We start from the raw sequence: 18,613 nt of genomic DNA on the forward strand, positions 1-18,613 counted from the left end.
CTTTCAAGGCCTGAGGAGAAGGAGCTTTGCCACAGCTAGAGGTTCTTAACTGATATAGGTTCTTAACTATCATGATAGTCACAGAGTTATATCCACTGGGCTTATTGGAATAGTCATACTGTGGAGAGGACAAATTTTTGATATACTGGAAGAATCTATCACATAGCTAAACAGAAGTAAGAATGTTTCAGGGTTCAGAATAATGCAGCTTTTGCTTTAAGAATTACTTACAATTCTCTTCTGTCTAATACAGTCTTAGAAACTGAAAGGAAATAGGCAGCAAGGCTTGAGGTACCTTATCATAACCAAAACAACTAATCTCTAGAAAGAAAAGATTGTCTTCTCATAATATAGTGATTTATGATTGACAGTTACATAGAAAATATGATAATACTGTTGACCAGTTCCAATTCAAGGCTAAGCCTCTGCTATATTTTAAAACTACTGGGCCAGGCAACAATTATGGCAGCTTTGCTTTCTAGCATTAAAAAAAAAGAAAAGAAAAAAAAAAAAAGTTTAAAATGTTGTCAACTGCCTTGATGTAAATATGTACAACCGTCTCAGAACATACACTCGAGCCTTCTGTTCTAAACCCAGCAGACAGTTTCTTTTGCCCTTGAAAGTTGCTCTGGCATATGTATCTCTTGATCTTAAGGCTTGTCTTCATGACACAGAAAATTCATATTTGAAGTGGAGTACAAATTTCTGCTTTTTTGCTTTGAAAATTGAGACAGAGAAATTTTAAGAAGCCTTACTGAATTATAGAAAGGTTCTAGCAAGGGTTACTTTTGTTTAGTGCCTAGAAATTTAATCATAAAGCAATATTTCTTTTTAAGGATGTCTTTATGGGAGCCTTATCTGCATTTGTCCATTTTCTGTAGACAGTCTCTTCCATGGCTCAAAGGACCCATGATATCTAAACACTGTACAACTATTCTGTGATATGGTGAAGTGCTATCATCATAGTTTTCAAACATGGTAACAAGGCACAGGAGATCCTATTTACAAAGTTATTGGTTCATTTCAGTGATGACAACAAGGTGTTGTTATAACTCTTTCCAAAATATTAATTACTGTCTTAACTATTTCAAATCTTTGTCTCACCCCTACTCATTCCCAGCTCAAACACTTTTTCAGCAACCTGTCTTCACTCTCTGTATGCTTATATGTAAATCTGACACTGACATTTCTCTATGCTGTGTCTATTATTGCAAATCTGAACCCATTCTTAAGACCAAGACTGCTTAATGTTCTAAGTGTAAAAGACTAGAGTTTCTGTTCTGGAGCCAGCTCAGCCCAAGCTCTGGAAATATCTGGAAGCCAAAAAACTATCAGTGACCTAATATGGGCCAAGAATTTCTTTAAGCCAACTAAATGGTCCAACAAGGACATAACTATACGCACTATGTTTTTTTTTCACCACCAAATATATCAGCTGTTTTAAGCTGAACATGTTGATTTAGTTGGGGTCCATATTAACCTTATCTATGGCATCATAACCACAGTTTTGTATATAAAGAACTAATTGTCCATGTCTTCATGATACATCCAGTCTTCACCTCATTGTAATCAAGTCATACAAGAAGTTTGCATAACAGAAATTTTAACCTGTTTACAGGTTAAAAACCTGATGAGAGGTTTTTCTGTCATCAAGCAGGGGCTCTTGCCACTGAGATACCTTTCCACTTGAAAAGAGACTTCTTGACTAGATATCTGAAAATAATTTCGTATATTGTTGAGGCTAGAAATCTAGAAAGAAAGCAATAGAAACATGCATGCACTAAATTCTTTTTCCCTCTTAGTGACCACCTTCTTCTCAAATCAGCCTGTAGTTCCATGCACAAAACTATCTTCACATAAAAAAAGTCTATGATCACTAGCCTAGAAAGATGAATGCATTTTTATTTTTTCCTGAAAAGTATGGATATGTTAATTATGAGAAATGAATTGGTGTTGGATTTATTTTTTACTTTCTTTACATGACGATGATTGTAGGACATCATTTTCTTTTGAAAAAAAAAAAAAAAAAAAAAAAAGTCTGCTGTTGTGCCTCAAGAACAAATAAATCCCTTGCTTAAATGATTCACAATTAAAGAGGTACATAAATATCATGACATTGGAAGCTAGCTTATTGGGTTTCTATTTTTTTTTGCATCTTAAGAAATCATGGCTTCCACAATAAGGAAGAGCAGACTATGCTTTGGTTTGAGGGCTTGGCTGTTCCACCTCCCAGTATTAAAGGCAGAAAGTTGAACTACCTTTTAGCAGCCCTGTTGACAGCACAGGCCATCAGATAGAACTATAAATGGTAAAAGATAATTAAAAGGGGATGGTTTAGCAAAATTCATTTCAGGCAAGTCTAAGCCGTGACATTTAAAACTGGTAGACATAAAGATAAAATCAACTGCATGTATTAGCTATAGAACTATTCATTAACATTTAAACGTAGCTAGGAGGCAGCAATGAGATGTCCTGCTGGTAAGAGCTGTAGGACATATATAATCCTCAGGAGTGAAAGATGTTAATTGGCAGGAATATAGACTAAGGGAACTGAGAAGTGAAAATTATCCCCACCTGATGCTCACATGTAGGTCTGCCAGACAGTCCATTTCAGTAGGGTAACATCCACTCTAGATGTACGGTTAAGCTTTTGTAAAGATTGCTGCTTACAGTCACTTGGGCTGTTGGTGTCACCTAGATGGTGCAGGTGGGAAATTCTTCCTTTAAAAACTGCACAGGGAAGCAAAAAAGGCATACATATATGTCACCACAGTCCTTGCATTCATCTACTTGTTCTTTTCTTGTTCAGGCATCCTTTGGGCATATCATCTTCATTTGCTTCTCTTTGCTACTGTTATAAAAAGGTCATGCCAGCTGCCACATTCCTAGTCTACAATCATCCTGGTAGTTGCAAATGGTTGGCAGAGCATTTTATGATGTAAATCATTGTCTTATACGTATTTGTTAATTTAAGGAAAAAGATGAGTTACCAGATCCTCTTGACTTGATAATATAGTTGTGTTTCTAGGCTAGCGATTTACATCCCTTTGCTGTGTCAAGACTAGTAGAAAGTGCAATAAGATCTTTCAAGGAGGAACACTGTAGTAGTAAATTACACCTGTGGTAGGCCCTGTTCCTAGAACAGTAAGGGTTCTGCTTTTGGCAAGCTTTCCTGAAGCATGAGACACATTAATTCTATTTTCTATCAAGAGATGCTTGTCCAGATTAGAGGCTAGTGTCTGGGACTTATTCTGATTTCAGTTAATTCAGAATTTAATTAGTTCTTTAAGTTCTTAGACAGAAGGGTAATACAGCCATGAAATTAGACTGACATGTAATTTTCTGATGATTAAATTTATCACCAAATCTGAAGTCAAAAATTACTTTTTATGACTTGCTAAAGCTGCTATGTACAATGGCTGAATCACAGTGAGAGAACAGAGCAGTTAGAATAGAACAGGTGAAATGTAAATGAGTTGCTTCACTTTAAACACCTTGTTAATATTTACTTTGTAGATCCACAGAGGAAAATGACAAACATCTGAAATAACATTTCATTTTACCTGATAGATGTTAATAGATCTATCCATAAATTCTTTTTTTTTTTTCATTTTTTTTTTTTTTTTTTTTTTTTTTTTTTTCTTATCAGACCTTCTGTGCATATTAATTCTAAGTTTTAAAACATTAAGCCAGTGTGAACATTCATTTGATAACTGGTTGTCAAAGTTTATATGGAACCGGAGTAAGCTGGTTTGCAGATGCACATTTATGAATGACAGATTGAATATAACTGTAGAGTGGTAAAGAAGGTTAACTGAGTCCCTAAGCCCCTGCCTCTGCTGGGAATGAAAGAATGTTGCCATTTACTAGTATTAAAATTTATTATCTTGTTATTGAAATGCATATGTGATCATTCTACAAGTCTTCTCACCTCCCTAGAATTAGGAAGTAGAGCTTTCTACCTGAGGTCAATTAGTACTAACAATATGTATATTTGTGTGTGTGTATACACTACATATGTAGTGGATTTTAATAATTGTCCTTCACAACACAGAAAAATACTTACTGTCTAAAGGTCTTGAAATATGCAGCAAAACTTAATTTGATTAGGTCTTCCTTCAAAGGTTTTATTGTAACTGCGTTTGAATAGCTGTGCTTGTCTCCTTCCCTCTCTACTCAAACGCAAATCCTGTGCAGTGCATAGCAGAAGCAAAAAGCTGCAACATACGCTGTTGCTATTTTCTTTTCTTTTGACAAGAATTTTTATATATTCCTTTTATATATTCATGAGTTGGAGCTAATAGGGCCCATTTGTTCTGCCTGCCAAGTGAGTCAGCAATATAACTCTGCATTTCTAAGTGAGGTCATAAATCAAAAATAAAAAAAACACACTGTGAGTCCTTTTGTGGAGCACTTACACAGATGATTTTTTGACTGCTTTAAAATATATATGATGTCATCAACATAAATTTGTGGCGTTTATTTAAGCTACATTTATAGAATATATATATACTTTTTTTCCACAGTATTTGCCCAACTTTAGCATTATTTCTCACATTTTCAAACTAATAAGTGATTTATGAAGAGGTCAAGTGACTTGCCTGAGGCAAGAAAGGAAATGTGTGGGACAACTGGGAGTAGACCTCAAGTCTCCTTACACCTACTTTTGTATTGTTCCCTGAAGAACGATGTTTCCAGGCTGGAAAAATCAGACTGTTTTCCTGCATTCTGATTCCTTGAGGTATGTGTAGTAAATGCTGTGTCTATTAGAATTACAACAGAAAAGAGGAGGGAACTGTAATTAAATAAACAATATACACAGAAAACTAGACTAATTATGGTATGTTCTTTGGAAATGCCTGAGAAGAGGAAAAGAATGGAAGATGTAGATAAGCATGATTATTATTATTAATTTTTTTTTTAATAAAAATGAGGTAGGTTTATTAGTTTAGACAGAAGCATAAAATAAACACTATGCAAAACTAATTCTTTATGAGCCACTTTTTCAGTATGCCTATAGCCATCTTCCAAGATGGTTCATAAAAAAGCTAAAGTATAATTCACTGCTGCCATAAGAAATTTTTGTGCTTAAGTGGGCTCCCACTGCAGAAATGACAATAAAGATATTCCATTAAACTGTTGTTTCAGCACTTTAGCTGAGATAGGTGACTAAGTCTCAACTGATGCAAATCATCACAGATCACACTTGTGAGGTCATCACTGGAGTTATATCCATTTACACCTGCTGTTTTTTTAGCATGTGGTATGCATTCTGTGGCCCATACCAAGCAATGTTCCTTCTCATAAAAATATTGGATGAGTAAAGATCTAGATCTTAAATAATAAATCAGCTCTTGGACAAGTAGGGAATGGATTGTTGTGTATTCGTCTTTCTAGACTCTGTTTTTTGGGCAGGAATGCCACCCACTAGATCAGGTTGGCCAAGGCTCCATCCAGCCTGGCCTTGGACACCTTGGACATTTTAATCATCTTCTTTACAGTACATCATCTCTGTTACTCTGACATGGCCAATTTGTCATCTTTTTTGACATTGTTCAAAAGTTGGTATGGTAGTCTCTAGATGCTAAGAGCAACAAGCTCTTCTCAGAGACAGAGGAGGTCACATAGCAATGGCTTTCAGATACAAATGACTGCTGTGAATAAATGACTTCTTGATATAATGACAGGATTTAGGTGCATCATTCCTGTAAATGAAATTTTTCTTTAGAAAAGCATAAATAAAATTCTATTATTATTTAGAACTCTAATAAGAGTTCTAACTCTAATAAGAGTTCTAAAACCTTCAATAATAGTTATAGATACATTGTATTTATATATGTATTTCTTAGACATCTTTGTTAGTGATTTCTGTATTACAGGTATATCTGTTCTGAGTACACCACACAGTTCAGAAAATTCTCTTAAAACTGTTTGCCCTCACAGAAGACTCAGATGGCTGTTGATATTGGTAACCTTACACATCCTAATGGGACAGTTAATTGAGTCAACCAAGAAAGAGCAAAATATCCCCAGATTCTCAAATATTCTGCTAATTACCAAAATACTTAGTGGGTAAACCTGACAAAAATATTTTTTCACTTGCCTTTTGGAGACCTTGTCTTGTTGGATATAAGGTCTGATTGTGACACTAATATAAAAAGTTTTATGTCTTATAATATCACACTGTGGCCCAATCAAAATCATTGTCTTATTGTTTTAGGTAAAGAGGTAGCAATTACCTTCACAGCTGAGACAAATCATTTCCCTCTTCCTGTTGCCTACAGCAAGCTTTACCTTGCAGAATAGAAAGTAAGCAAAATCGTTACTTGCAGTGCTGTACTTTATTCCTTAGTCTGCTTCCGCAGATACATGAATAAATTCTCAGTCTTGAATTGTTACACTGCAGATCCTTTCAGACTTGAAGTATGTCAGTCAACAACACTTTAAGCTAACAGTGTTAGAAGTAAATAATAAAAACTGTTATATTTCATAACATTTCATAAAGTACCCAAATATCAGAATTCTTGTTCTGCAAGAGATTCCCTGGTTCTTAAAATTTTAATTTTGTTTTGTCTTAGCACCAAAACCATTGATTGGAGAGTAACTGACAAATAAATATAATTTTTCCTTAAAAATTGAAAATTCTGGAAAAAAAATATTGCACTATCCATTTCAAACTATCTTGTTATAAGGATTACAAAATACATTCCACTATACTTTATATCTCTACTTTTACAACTTTATATATTTTGTTGAGAAATTCCAGTAGAAAAAGCTATCATCTTGTTAGTATTTTCCAAGGGAAAACTGCTTCATTAGGAAATGTCCAAATACTTCTACTATTTTGTTTCAGTTTTATGCTTTCTGAATTAAGCAGTTAAAATATCATAAATATTTGACAGTCAAACAAAGTAATTATACAGTCTGTGATCTATCTGTATGAAAGAGTTGTCTCAGATTCTCTTCATTATTTTTGACAAGTAGGTTATTATTACATATGCTTTGCAGTTAAGCTTTTAGGTAGGATCAAGCCTTCTACAACCATGGACTAGGATAAAACCAGAGTTTCTAAACTAATGTAAACATATCCCCTTAGGATATGAACAATTTTCCTTTTACATTGCATGAGTCGTCTCATATACTATCCTATTAATAATTCAAGCCAAGCCTACCTTATTTACTGCATGACTTCCTTAATGACATGTTCATAAAGTGTGCAAATAAACACACTGCACAAAGGACAGCTCATATAAAAGCTCTATTTCCCCCCAAATAGAGCTCATATAAAAACTCTATTTCCCCCCAAAATATTTAAGAGTGGTCAAGATTAGGGGGATCCAAATAATTAAAGTACAACCACCAACTTTCTATCCAGACAATTTTTTTTCTCTTAATTGGATTAATAATAATCTGTGTTTATATGTATCTATATACATCACCACAAGGCTGTAGTGTCCTTGTGTGGCTTCAAATTTTTTTTTATTATCAAAGAGTTGTTACTGATTGTGATCTTTACGAGGGACAATGGACAATGTTACAGTCCCTGAAGAGAATTTAGGTGTTCTTTGCTGAGCAAATTCAAACTCCTTAGCATAGATATAGAAAACTGTAAGAAAATATGCACACTGTTGCTGGAAACAACGTCAGCAGCAGTGTCTTGATTCAGTGATGGAAAATCAAAATCCTTAAAAGTCCTTAAAAAAATCAAAATCCTTAAAAGTCCTTAAAAATTCCTTGCAAGAATATCACGATGATGGACTTCTGGCAATTGGCATATACTGCAGAAGGCTAAATATGACCATCAATTTTGAGGATTATCATTAGGAACAAAAGACATTTGAGATTATGCCTTTTTTTATTGCATAACTACTGAAAAAAATGTGTGTGTTTGTATGTGTGTATATATATATATAATTTGATGCACTTTAAGACAATAAGATATTTTGTCAGACCAGTACAGAGACTTTTTTATTTATTAAGTCATTACTATTCTGATAGGACTCATTGCATACTTTTTTTTTTTTTTTTTTTTTTTTTTTTTAAATGTAGCTAAGAGATTTCATGTGTAGTAGAAATTATTTTCTTTTATGATGCCCTGGAATTCTGTTTAGTCTTGACTTTTGTTTTCTTCTTGTTCTTTTTTTTTTTTTTTTCTTTTTAATATTTTTTATCTGTATGTGCTTACTGTAAACAGGTTTCTGCCGTAGCTGAATTATCATGAGATCAGAGAGAATAATGAGAAGCTTAATGAAGTCATTTTAAAATTGTATTTTAAAATGTATGTGCAGTTATTATAAAACTGTAAGGCATGACTTCAAAGTCAGGAACATATGAGCAAATGGGGAGTTCAGGCAAAAATATATCTGGATGAAGATTTTCAAGGAATGGAAGGCATTGTATTCTATATGTATAAAATATATATTCTCTCTATATATACATACTATATATATATATTATATATATATATGTATATAATTCTATGGCCAAATGCCACAGAATTTCCAAACAAGCTTAAATAATTATAGCCAAAAAAAAAAAAAAAAAAAAAGGAAAACATATAAACCAACAAAACTTCTATCAATTTGTAGTTAAAATATGTTATGTTTCAACCATAAGGCTGTCAAGATATTTACATACCTAAATAAATTTGAAGATCAAGGTTCTCCAAGATTTCCATTGACGGCCCAAGTGACTTAGTTTCCTAATCCCCAAGAAGATACTTCTGAAGATGTAATTTAACCTTCATAATACCAAGCAGAAAAAATCACAGTTGCTTAATAAAACTGAGGTCTAGTACTGTGGCTTAGGCCAAAGGCTGGTTTTATAAAGGCATCCAGATAATTTTGTACATTTTGTTCTTTGCTAATTTATGAAAATGGGTCTCAAGCTTCCACATTAAGTAGACAGTTTGGAAACTATAGCTAACTTATTATTTATCCAATTTATAAGGGTCTAACCATCTATGTCTCTACTTTTAACATATTTCTACAATGGATTCTCTCATAACCAAAACAGATAGCTGGAACTTTTTTATTTGTGCACCATGGTATGATGAGCAGTTCAGTGGATAAAGTTTACATCTTACAGCTCATCCAATAATATGTGTTTTGGGAGAACACTACCAAGGCACAGAAATCACATTAGTTCTAGCATGTTTGTTTCAGCTCAGATGAACTCTTGCCTATTCTTGGCACAGTGTTTACAGGAGAAGTTAGGCTTCAATGCTGCTATATTTTCAGCTCTAACTAATTTTTCATTGTTCAGATAGTTAAACCTTCGGAGTTTCAGCAGAGCTGCAACTAACAGGTATCTTGGGATGCTGTGAATCCAAATGTTGACATTTTGTAGCAAAGCTTGTTAGAGCATTTGCCAGGGAACTAAATTCTGTAGCATTTTAAAGTGTCTGACTGCTCTTAAACACCTTTGTCAGTTTCGTTATTCCTTGCAAACATTTTCAGAGTTGGAAGGGAATCATACTGCAGTGGCCAGACAATCTGTCCACCAAACACCCCTGTTTCAAAGATGCTGGAGAGCTGTTTTCACTCTCCATTTACTAACAGTCAAGTACATGGGTGACTGAGTAGTTTTCTCAGTGCCAATTAAAGTGAATGAAAGTCACATAGCTAGAACCGAATAAAATAATCTGAATGACACTATGGCAGCATTTTGCATTTCCTTGGTATTTTTCATTTCCTAATCTCAAAATAATTGGTAGGTTAACCAGAGGTCATTTCTGATTGTATAGTGTTAGTGTTTTGAACAGGCAGAACTACATTCTTCTTTTTTACTATTATTCACATTCACATCTGACATTCACATCAAGTATGATTGCATTTACAGTTGGAGCTCTACAAGCAATAAAGAATGTAACAATCCAAGTGTGCTAACAATATAGAACATTTTTGATAAAAACACATTGTTATAAATATCTATCAATTCAAACTGCTCAGAAAATAGTTTACATCCAAGGGGAATACCTGGTATCTTGATACACGTTTTCATGAAATATAATGATTATTTTTAATATAAAAATTGTTAATGATCAAAGCTTACAGAAATAATCAGAAAAATGAAATGCATGGTGGCTCATATTGTTTTGGGAACTCTCTCAGCTAAAATTATGTATTTCAGTTTTAAAGTGGAGGTTTGGACCAAAAACAAAGGATGCTTTTATTTATTTATTTATTTTTTATCTGAGAAGTGCTAATTAGTGATGAAATGTTTCATTTCATTTGAGTTAACATATTAAAATAGATTTCTGTTAATGCCTTGTTTCATTTTAAAATGTCATTTTGAGTTTTGTAATGTTGATTTGAAAAATCCTGATTTCAGCATAAGCATGTATGACTCTACCAGTGTTCATCAGTAGTTATTAGGAAAATCCCAGAGAGAAGTTCAAATGCAAAATTTAGAAGAAATGGAAGAGTGATTCTTGAAAAGAAACAGGCATGGGAGACAGTAAAATGAGATAGAGCAAAGTAATAGTGGAAGCACAGACCTTCCATATTTGGAGTTTTCTTTTTACTTCAGTGACTTCAAGAGAAATCTGCTTGAAAATGTTATTTTTTTCCCCACTCATTCAACACATCTTTCACTTCATTTCACATAAATAAATTCATTCATGTTTATTTCTTTTAGATTCATTTAGGTAGAAGGGGTCTCTGGAGGTCATGTAGGCTAATCTCTTGCTAAACCAGGCCAAAAATGAAGTTAGATCAGTTTGCTCAGGGAAATGTCCTTTTCACTGCACTTGCTATTGTGGAAAGACCAAAGATACACAGCCGTAAACCAGATCCAAAGGAAACCTGCACAGATACTGTACACTGCAAGATACCAATCCTTTTCTGGAAGGGGTTTTAATTTTTCTCCATTCAGATGGAACTGGTGGAAACTACAACTAGCATGTGACAGTCAGTAGGTGAAGAGTTACAGACAGTAATCATGGCCCAATAACAGTTACCTTAATTTTAGAGATGAAAACTGCAATTATTTTATAACATGCACAAAGCAGTTAAGATTTACTGAACTTGGTGAGGGTTTAGAAGTGAAGCAGATTAATTAGTCAAGACTAATTGAGCTGTGATATGTTTGGTAGGATCAGTATGTAACGACTTTTAAGCAATATTCTTCTTTTTGTGACTTCTGCAGTTGCAAGACAACCCTTAAAAAGCTTACATGTCAGTGATTCTCCAGTTATTTATTATTTTTTTCTGGTGAGTGTTCTTTTGTTAGTTTCATCTGTTCTGAAAGTGATTCTCTTTACTGTCAAATTTGTAGTGCTCATAGGTCCTTTCTCCAGACATGACCTCTGGAACATTCTGTTTTTTATAGGTAAACCTTTTCTGTGCTGAAACCGTGCACTTGGAAATGGAGGTTTCCAAGAATTGCCTTTGCAACATTTAAATTCACATATTTTGTGTGGTTTCAATGATTTAATATTAAAGAAAGCAGTAGACAATAAAGAATGCATGAAAACATTTCAAATCAAAATGTAAAAATGTAAAGAGACAAACTAATAAATGAAATTCACTGAACTATCTTTCTTCTATTTATGTTACCGTAAAAAAAAAAAAAAAAAAAAAAAAAAAAAAAAAAAAAGATTCGACACTTTTAATCCAATCTGGAGTGCTTGGCTGATAAGAAAAACGTGGAAGGAGCATACTTGGAAATGACAAACCAGTCATCCCTAGCTGGTAATCACCCATGGTCAGATGGAACAGGGAGATTTACATGTTATGGTTAAAGAAATTATTACATTCTTATTTTCAGGTTAATGCAAGTCCACAGAGGTTCTGAGTGCTACAAAGCTAACTTATTAATGTCTTCTAGTACAAATTCCCTTTCTGACTGTAGAGAGCACAGTTACATGCTGATTACTCATAAAACCTTTTTTCTTTGCCCTTGGTTTCTAATCAAAATTGGGATTATGCTGTTCATTGGGCTGAAATCACATAAAGTCTGGAGTGGATTATTTTGTTCATTGGGCTGGAGTCACCTGAACTGTAAAGTGGATTATGAAGTTCACTGGACTGGAAGCACTGCACTGTGTTGCTGAATCCTATTACTCTCTGAGCTCTAGGCAGATCCCTGGAATTTTTGACAGAGGAACCCACTCTTTTTTGTTCAGTAAATTGAACCTTTAGCCATTTCTGAGCAGTGAAGAGAAGTCTTATTTATTCTGGACAAGAATAACTACACTTTTATGTCAGCAAATATTCTCAGATGAAAGTGGGAAGTTCATTAATGCTTGCTGATAATTTTAGTAGAGGTGAAAGTTTTAATCAGGTATTCAGAGGCTGAAGTTCTCCAATTAAGTCTCTTTCATCTGACTGTGCACCTGTTTAGATTAGGCACATCACCGTGACATTTAAACACCAAAAGAATGTGGTGATTATTTGCACTCCGATGGAACCTAAAGGACCTATTGTGCAAGACTTTGCACAAAAGGAGACTGATTTGTAATCACTCTCTGCCCCCAAGAAAATTAAAACGAAAAAAAAGAAAAAAAAAAAAAAGGAATTTAAGAAAGTACAGAGAAAGAATCATCTAAAAACTATTTCCTTGGAGTAATTATGAGATTTCCAGGGTAAACTGTGTCAGAAGAGGTACTGTATTTTTTTATAATTAAGCTAGTTTTTTTTTTTTTTTTTTTTTTTTTTTTTTTTTTTTTTAAATGCAACACTGTGACTACTTTGGCCATTAATTCAGTTTTAAACAAGAGTAAACAAATTGAGGTATAGTTAAGTGATGTGAGAAGAAGAGGAAAAAGCTTTCAACTTTCAGCAACAGCATTTGTTACAAGAAAGTATTACAGAGAAAATGCTGGGAAGCTGAGGTTAAAATGAATGAATATTGACATAAAAGAGGTGAGAATAATTCTGTGAAAGTGGCTGGGATACTGCCAGAATTTTTTTTATGAAATACAAAGATTTATATCTAATGTATATATGACTTCATCATTACTGGAATGCTGTTGTGAAGAGATCACTTAATTATCATTAAGAGTTTTAGAATTCATTTAACAGTCTCTTTTTTATTGACTCTTAATATGTTTTAATAGAACAACATTATATTCCAGAGAAACTTCTGGAGACAGGGTTTAAATACTCATATGATAGGTTTATCTGTCCCTGCATAACACACATAATTTGAACTAAAAATCACTTTGTGCTGATAATCATCTCTTAACATATCCAAATAGACACAGAAGTGATGGAATCTGAGTCAGATTTTTTCTGCCTTTATAGGGTTTGCTATGACTAAGGGTGAACAACGTCTGTAAATTCTAATGGCTATGTTAAGGAATTAGAAGCAATCTCTGAAATGTTACAGAGAATTCATGAAGGATACGTGGATACAGAGACTATAAGTTGGGCAAATACCTTAAGAAACACAAAAGGGAATAAAAGTTTTCATAGAATCATGGAATGCTTTGGGCTGGGAGAGACCTTAAAGAACATCTTATTCCAACCCCCCTATTTTAAAAATAGATTCTTAACAAAATCACCAAAACCTTTGAACCAGGAGGGAAGGATTGTAATGGACATCATTAGCATGTGGCTATCTTCAATTCAAAGCAGGCAAAGCAAGCACAGCCATGCACTATTTGGGAATTAACTGATGAGTCTCATGGTGGCCTAAAGATATGGGGCAAGTTTCAAGACTGAGACTAGCTCTTTATGAGTTGCTTCTAAGAATCAGGATGCTGTTAACCTGTTTTTGGCATCTATGTGAATATTCAGTCAGCTGCTAGGAACAGTAGCATGTAGTCATATATAATGAAAAAGCTGTTGTCTGTCAGAAAACAGGAAATAATACAGGTGTTTATATGGCATCTACTTTAGAAATTCTGAGCCATTCATTTGGAGTTAATTGTAATGACCTAGGACCTACAAGACAACAATACCTTTCCACTGTGGCAATTGGAAGGTAGAAGGATAATTGATAGCACCTTTTTTAGGCACCTGCATTGCTCCCATAAATCTTGTTTATACAACTTGTAGAGATGAAATAACCTGACTGAGAATTATATAATTCTTGGCTAAATACTCTAAAATGTAGTGTATGTGCAACTTGCAATAGAACTGATAAAGAAAATGTAGAAACCATGTTTTCAGGCTACAATTTCCTGAGGGTCTGCTGAGGTGTGTGATACAACTTTACAAAGAACTCTGCTTGGGGCTATTACTAGGCTGGTTCTGGTAAACAGGTTGAAAACATTTAAATATTTTTTTTAGTCCCAGCTGTCAATGAACTTCAGGACAATATCCCTGCAAGGGAGCTTGAGAGTAAGCTAGCACTTGCTTGTTTCTCTCCTCCCAGCCCAGTGCACTTTTCCTCACCTGAAACATCAGTCACTCACTGTAGGCTAAAGCCAGAATAGCCACCAACATGGAGGTTGAGCAGAACACCAAGGATGTCCTTGAGCTCAGTTATGTGTTAGCTTAGACTTAGGATTTGTATCCTAAGGTACTTGATGTTCCTCTCAGTTTTGATGCTATAAGCAAGAGGTACTAACAAAACAGCTTACTTAACAGGACTTACAGCATGAACAACATAACTCGACCTGATAATGGTCTTCAGCAATTGTATGTGGTGTTTGACGAACATATCTAAAGCCTCTTCCAGAATTGTGTAGATATCTCTCCAGTTTAATGAAAATTCTTGTACTTTATCTTTTAGGAAATTAAGCAACATATGTAAAATTTACTAAGGAAAAATTTTACAAGCTGAAATAAAACAGTTTGCATGAACAATTTCCCATTGTTAAGCCAGCTTGTTAATACAGCCAGATGTATTAACAGACTGATAATGACAGATGATGGCTTTTCATTCTGTTTAGCTGCTGAGGGAAAAACAAAATGCAACACCAGGTTCAGTATCTTTAGTGTAAAAGTTTTTTTTCCGGTTATGCATATAGACTATCAGGTTTCTTCTCACCACCCAATATAAATACTACAAAATACTAAAAACTGAATGGTTAACCTTTTCATTTGAACTAACTTAAAAAATAAACAAAATCAAGGACATAATATGAAGCATGTACTCCTTCTTGTGTTGCCAATAACTAACTCTGCAGTCCAGTGATAGAGTATTAGAGCTTTCATTGCTTTTCTTTGGACCCTTTTCCAGTGGCTTATTTCTGTCTTTGGAGCTGATATATTGTTCTCCTTATTTACATAAATGCGAGTACTGCTGAGGAAAACCTGTGAAGAGAAAGAGGTTAAATTTCACAGAAAATATTGAGGTTTCTGAAGAAAAAGATTTGAATTTACAAGGGGTAAACTTCCAGTTCTCTAAGAGAAAACAAACAAACAAACAAAAACAAATACCTAAGCTAATAAATGAGTGACTTTGGGAAGTAAAATAATTTTCCTCAGGTAGGAGAACAGTGCCTGCTGCTAGGAAGGTGATCCTGATATGAGCAGAATTTCAAACAAGAGTTTTCCAGGAGGCACTGCCAGATGCAGCATCTTGTCTCTCTGTGCCTTCTTGGTGCTCCTTCTTTTCTTGCCCATCTGTTTCTGTGGTGCTGATAACTTCTAACTGTGTCTTAACAGATGTTCTGGGTAAACATCATTGCTGCAAAGCCCATGAAGCACTTCAAGAGATTTGCCTTGCACCAAATTCCAGTGAAGAGACTTCTTTTTAACCTGCTGATTGTAGTATGTGGATAGGAAAAGATGTTATTAATAAAAATAATAATAATAAAAGCAGTCTGGAATCTTTATACAGCAAATAATACAGTGTCTTTAGTTTCTACAAACTGTACAAAAGCATTTCCTGATGTAGAGGAAAACCTACTGTGTTTTCAATTTTTGCCTGTTTTTTTTTTTTTTGCCAAGGGCAACCGTCCTCTCACTGGACACCCCCTTGAGCCTTCTTTTCTTTAGGCTGGCCAGTCCCAGGTTTCAGTCTTACCTCATAGGAGAGTTTGTTGTAGTCTCTTAGTCATCTTCATGACCCTTTGTTGGACTGTCTCCAGTAGCTCCATATCTCTCTTGGAGACTAGGGAGACCAAAACTGGACACAGCACTCCAGGCATGGCCTACCAGTACTGAACAGCAGGCAATAATCACCTCCTTTGTCCTGCTGGCAATACTCTGCCTCGTGCAGCGCAGGATATCATTAGTCTTTGCTGCAACAAAAGACATTGCACTTATCTGTGTTGAATTTCTGAAAGAGGGGTGGTAGTAATTAGAACAAAATTAATAAAAATAAGAGGCACAATAAAAGTCTTGATGGCCAAGAAGCTTTGTTTTTTGCAGGTAAGAAGACGACTGACCACAATCCCATTTCTGTTCAATATCAAAGGCAGAAATTATAAGCAAAATACAAAGAGAAAGAGAGGAAGAAAGTGTTAATATAATTTTAAAATTAATACCAGAGAAATGACAATGGAAGTTAAAAAGTGTCAGAGAAACCTAAATATCTAACAGTTAATAATAAAAAGAAAAAAAAAAAATGTATCAGGTACAAAAATTATTTGTGGAATTTTAAATTTGATAGGAATGCAGAAAAAATGCAGGTGTGTTTAATAGTTACCTATATTTATATATTATATGCATATATATAAAGCAGCATGATATGACCATGATTTTATTTTTCCAGGCTATTTTTAACCAAGTAGAATGTTAAATGGCACTTGTTAAATATTCCAAATTCAAAATCGACAGGCTTTAATCATTTGAAATATGAAGTCTTAAAAGAGTATGTAGAGATCTGAAGTTTGTTTTGCATTATAGGAAGTGTGAAAAATTAATGTTGATAAACCAATGTTATGGCACTGCTAAAAATTACAGGTATATAGCACCAAATAAGTATTAGAAAATGAACTCAACATTGATTGTAGTCAAAGCAGTAGATCAGTTACTGGAGTCCATTAACAGGAGTTTGTGGAAGCCATGTTTTGTCAAACAAATTTTGAAAAAATCTTGTTTGCCATGAAGGTATTTCTTGACTCCTATGTCCTCAAATCCTCACATTGCATGTCCCAGAAAGTAAACAATAAGAAGAGATTTTTATCATGTGAATGTGCTAATGAACCATTTAAGAAGAATCCCGGAATGAATTTTTCATGAACTTCATTAATACCAAACTTTCTATTGCAAATGTACTGAAACCTAGTCAATAGATTTGCTCATGAAAATCTTTTGTCTATGGACATCATTCTTAAAATAAATCAATAACAGACAAATTCCAAATGCAAGCAAGAAAGAATGAAGACTTCCTTTCTCATTTGTATCCTAAAATATGACACTGCATAGCAACTCACAGCAGGAAACTCAGTAAGAATTATATAAAGCACATTAATGCAAATTGTCAGAGCATAGCTCATTGCAAAAGTTGCCACGTAAAGGGAAACAAGTTCCTCTAATTAAATCTAAAACCTTTACAGCTGTGAAACTATAAATTTTTATCTACACTAGCAGTAGCTGTAAAATTTAATCTAAATTGAAGTATTAGGTTTTTCTCCCCCTCCTACATAAAGACTTACATGAAATTAGAACATTCCTTTTAACTTCTGCCACGAGTACTGTGTCTAAGATGTCAGTGTGCTCTTCCCAGCAGAAATACTTATTAGGCTTATGCTCATTAAGTAATCTCTTTTGTCCCTCCCTTTCTTTTCTTTGCAAATCATTTGATTTTGACTGAGAGAGGGAAGAAGCACAAAGTTTTTTGCTTTCTTGTATCTGATGCTCTGGTAACAATAAACACAAGGTGCTGTGCTGTGAGTGGTGCTGTGCTGACAGCTGTGTCTGAACCTCTGGCTCAAGGCAATCTTATTGGAACTGATTCTTACCTGGTGTAACTTAGTCACACTCCCTCGTGATCATCAGAAGATCCCTGAAAATTTGCTACACAACCAGACTTGTGTTTGAAACTTCATGAGACAGATTTTTATCAGTTCAGATCAAAGTATTCAGGGATTTTAGTAGACAATTAGTTGTTGCTTTTTTTCTTTTTATTTATTATTATTATTTATTTTAAATGAGGCCCTAGGCCTTCAAAGGTGGAAGGAATAATTTTCGCAACCTAAAAGCTGTCCTTGTGATTACTCTCTCATATTAGTCAGTTTGGATTTATACCACTAAACCATACAGAGACAGAAAGTCCGGTGAGCTCATTCCAAGTTCAGGACAGATGCCAACACTGCTGCCTTGGCTCAGGCCTTCTGTGTCATAGCCATAAGGAAAATCTTTGTGCATGGCAGGTTAACTTGCCAACACTCCTCCACAGTTCTAGCCTAATTAATATGTCATTGAATTTCCATTTACCAGGTTCTTAAGGTTCTCTCGTAATTCCTTCTGTATATCAGCATAGCTTCTATATACCCTAACTTGAGGTGCAATCACCTTAGCTCTTCTGCACTTTTTTTTTTTTTTTTTTTTTTCCTCTGTGTATTTTTGGTTAGTCTGTATTAGCTGTGAAACAGAAATTGGATGAACATCCAACAAGGTTATGGCACCTTTACTGAAAGTTGCCAGAGATGTTCTTTTATTAATGCTCATTCCTATATCTGATGAAATTCCTTTGTAGTAGTTCACAAGAACTGTTTTCTTTTTCCTTCCCTTCCCTTCCCTTCCCTTCCCTTCCCTTCCCTTCCCTTCCC

The 18,613-nt window shown here is 34.4% G+C and overlaps 1 long non-coding RNA gene across 1 annotated transcript in view; it reads right to left on the minus strand.

The window, feature by feature from the left end:
* Positions 1 to 14,515: 14,515 nt before the first annotated feature.
* LOC118170316 overlaps positions 14,516 to 18,613 on the minus strand; it is a 16,278-nt gene continuing 12,180 nt past the window's right edge. The window contains exon 3 of the long non-coding RNA XR_004752641.1: positions 14,516 to 14,525. This is a non-coding gene — a long non-coding RNA (uncharacterized LOC118170316). The remainder of the gene's footprint in view (positions 14,526 to 18,613) is intronic.

This window comes from Oxyura jamaicensis, chromosome 7 (assembly GCF_011077185.1).
Source record: "Oxyura jamaicensis isolate SHBP4307 breed ruddy duck chromosome 7, BPBGC_Ojam_1.0, whole genome shotgun sequence".
NCBI lineage: Eukaryota > Metazoa > Chordata > Aves > Anseriformes > Anatidae > Oxyura > Oxyura jamaicensis.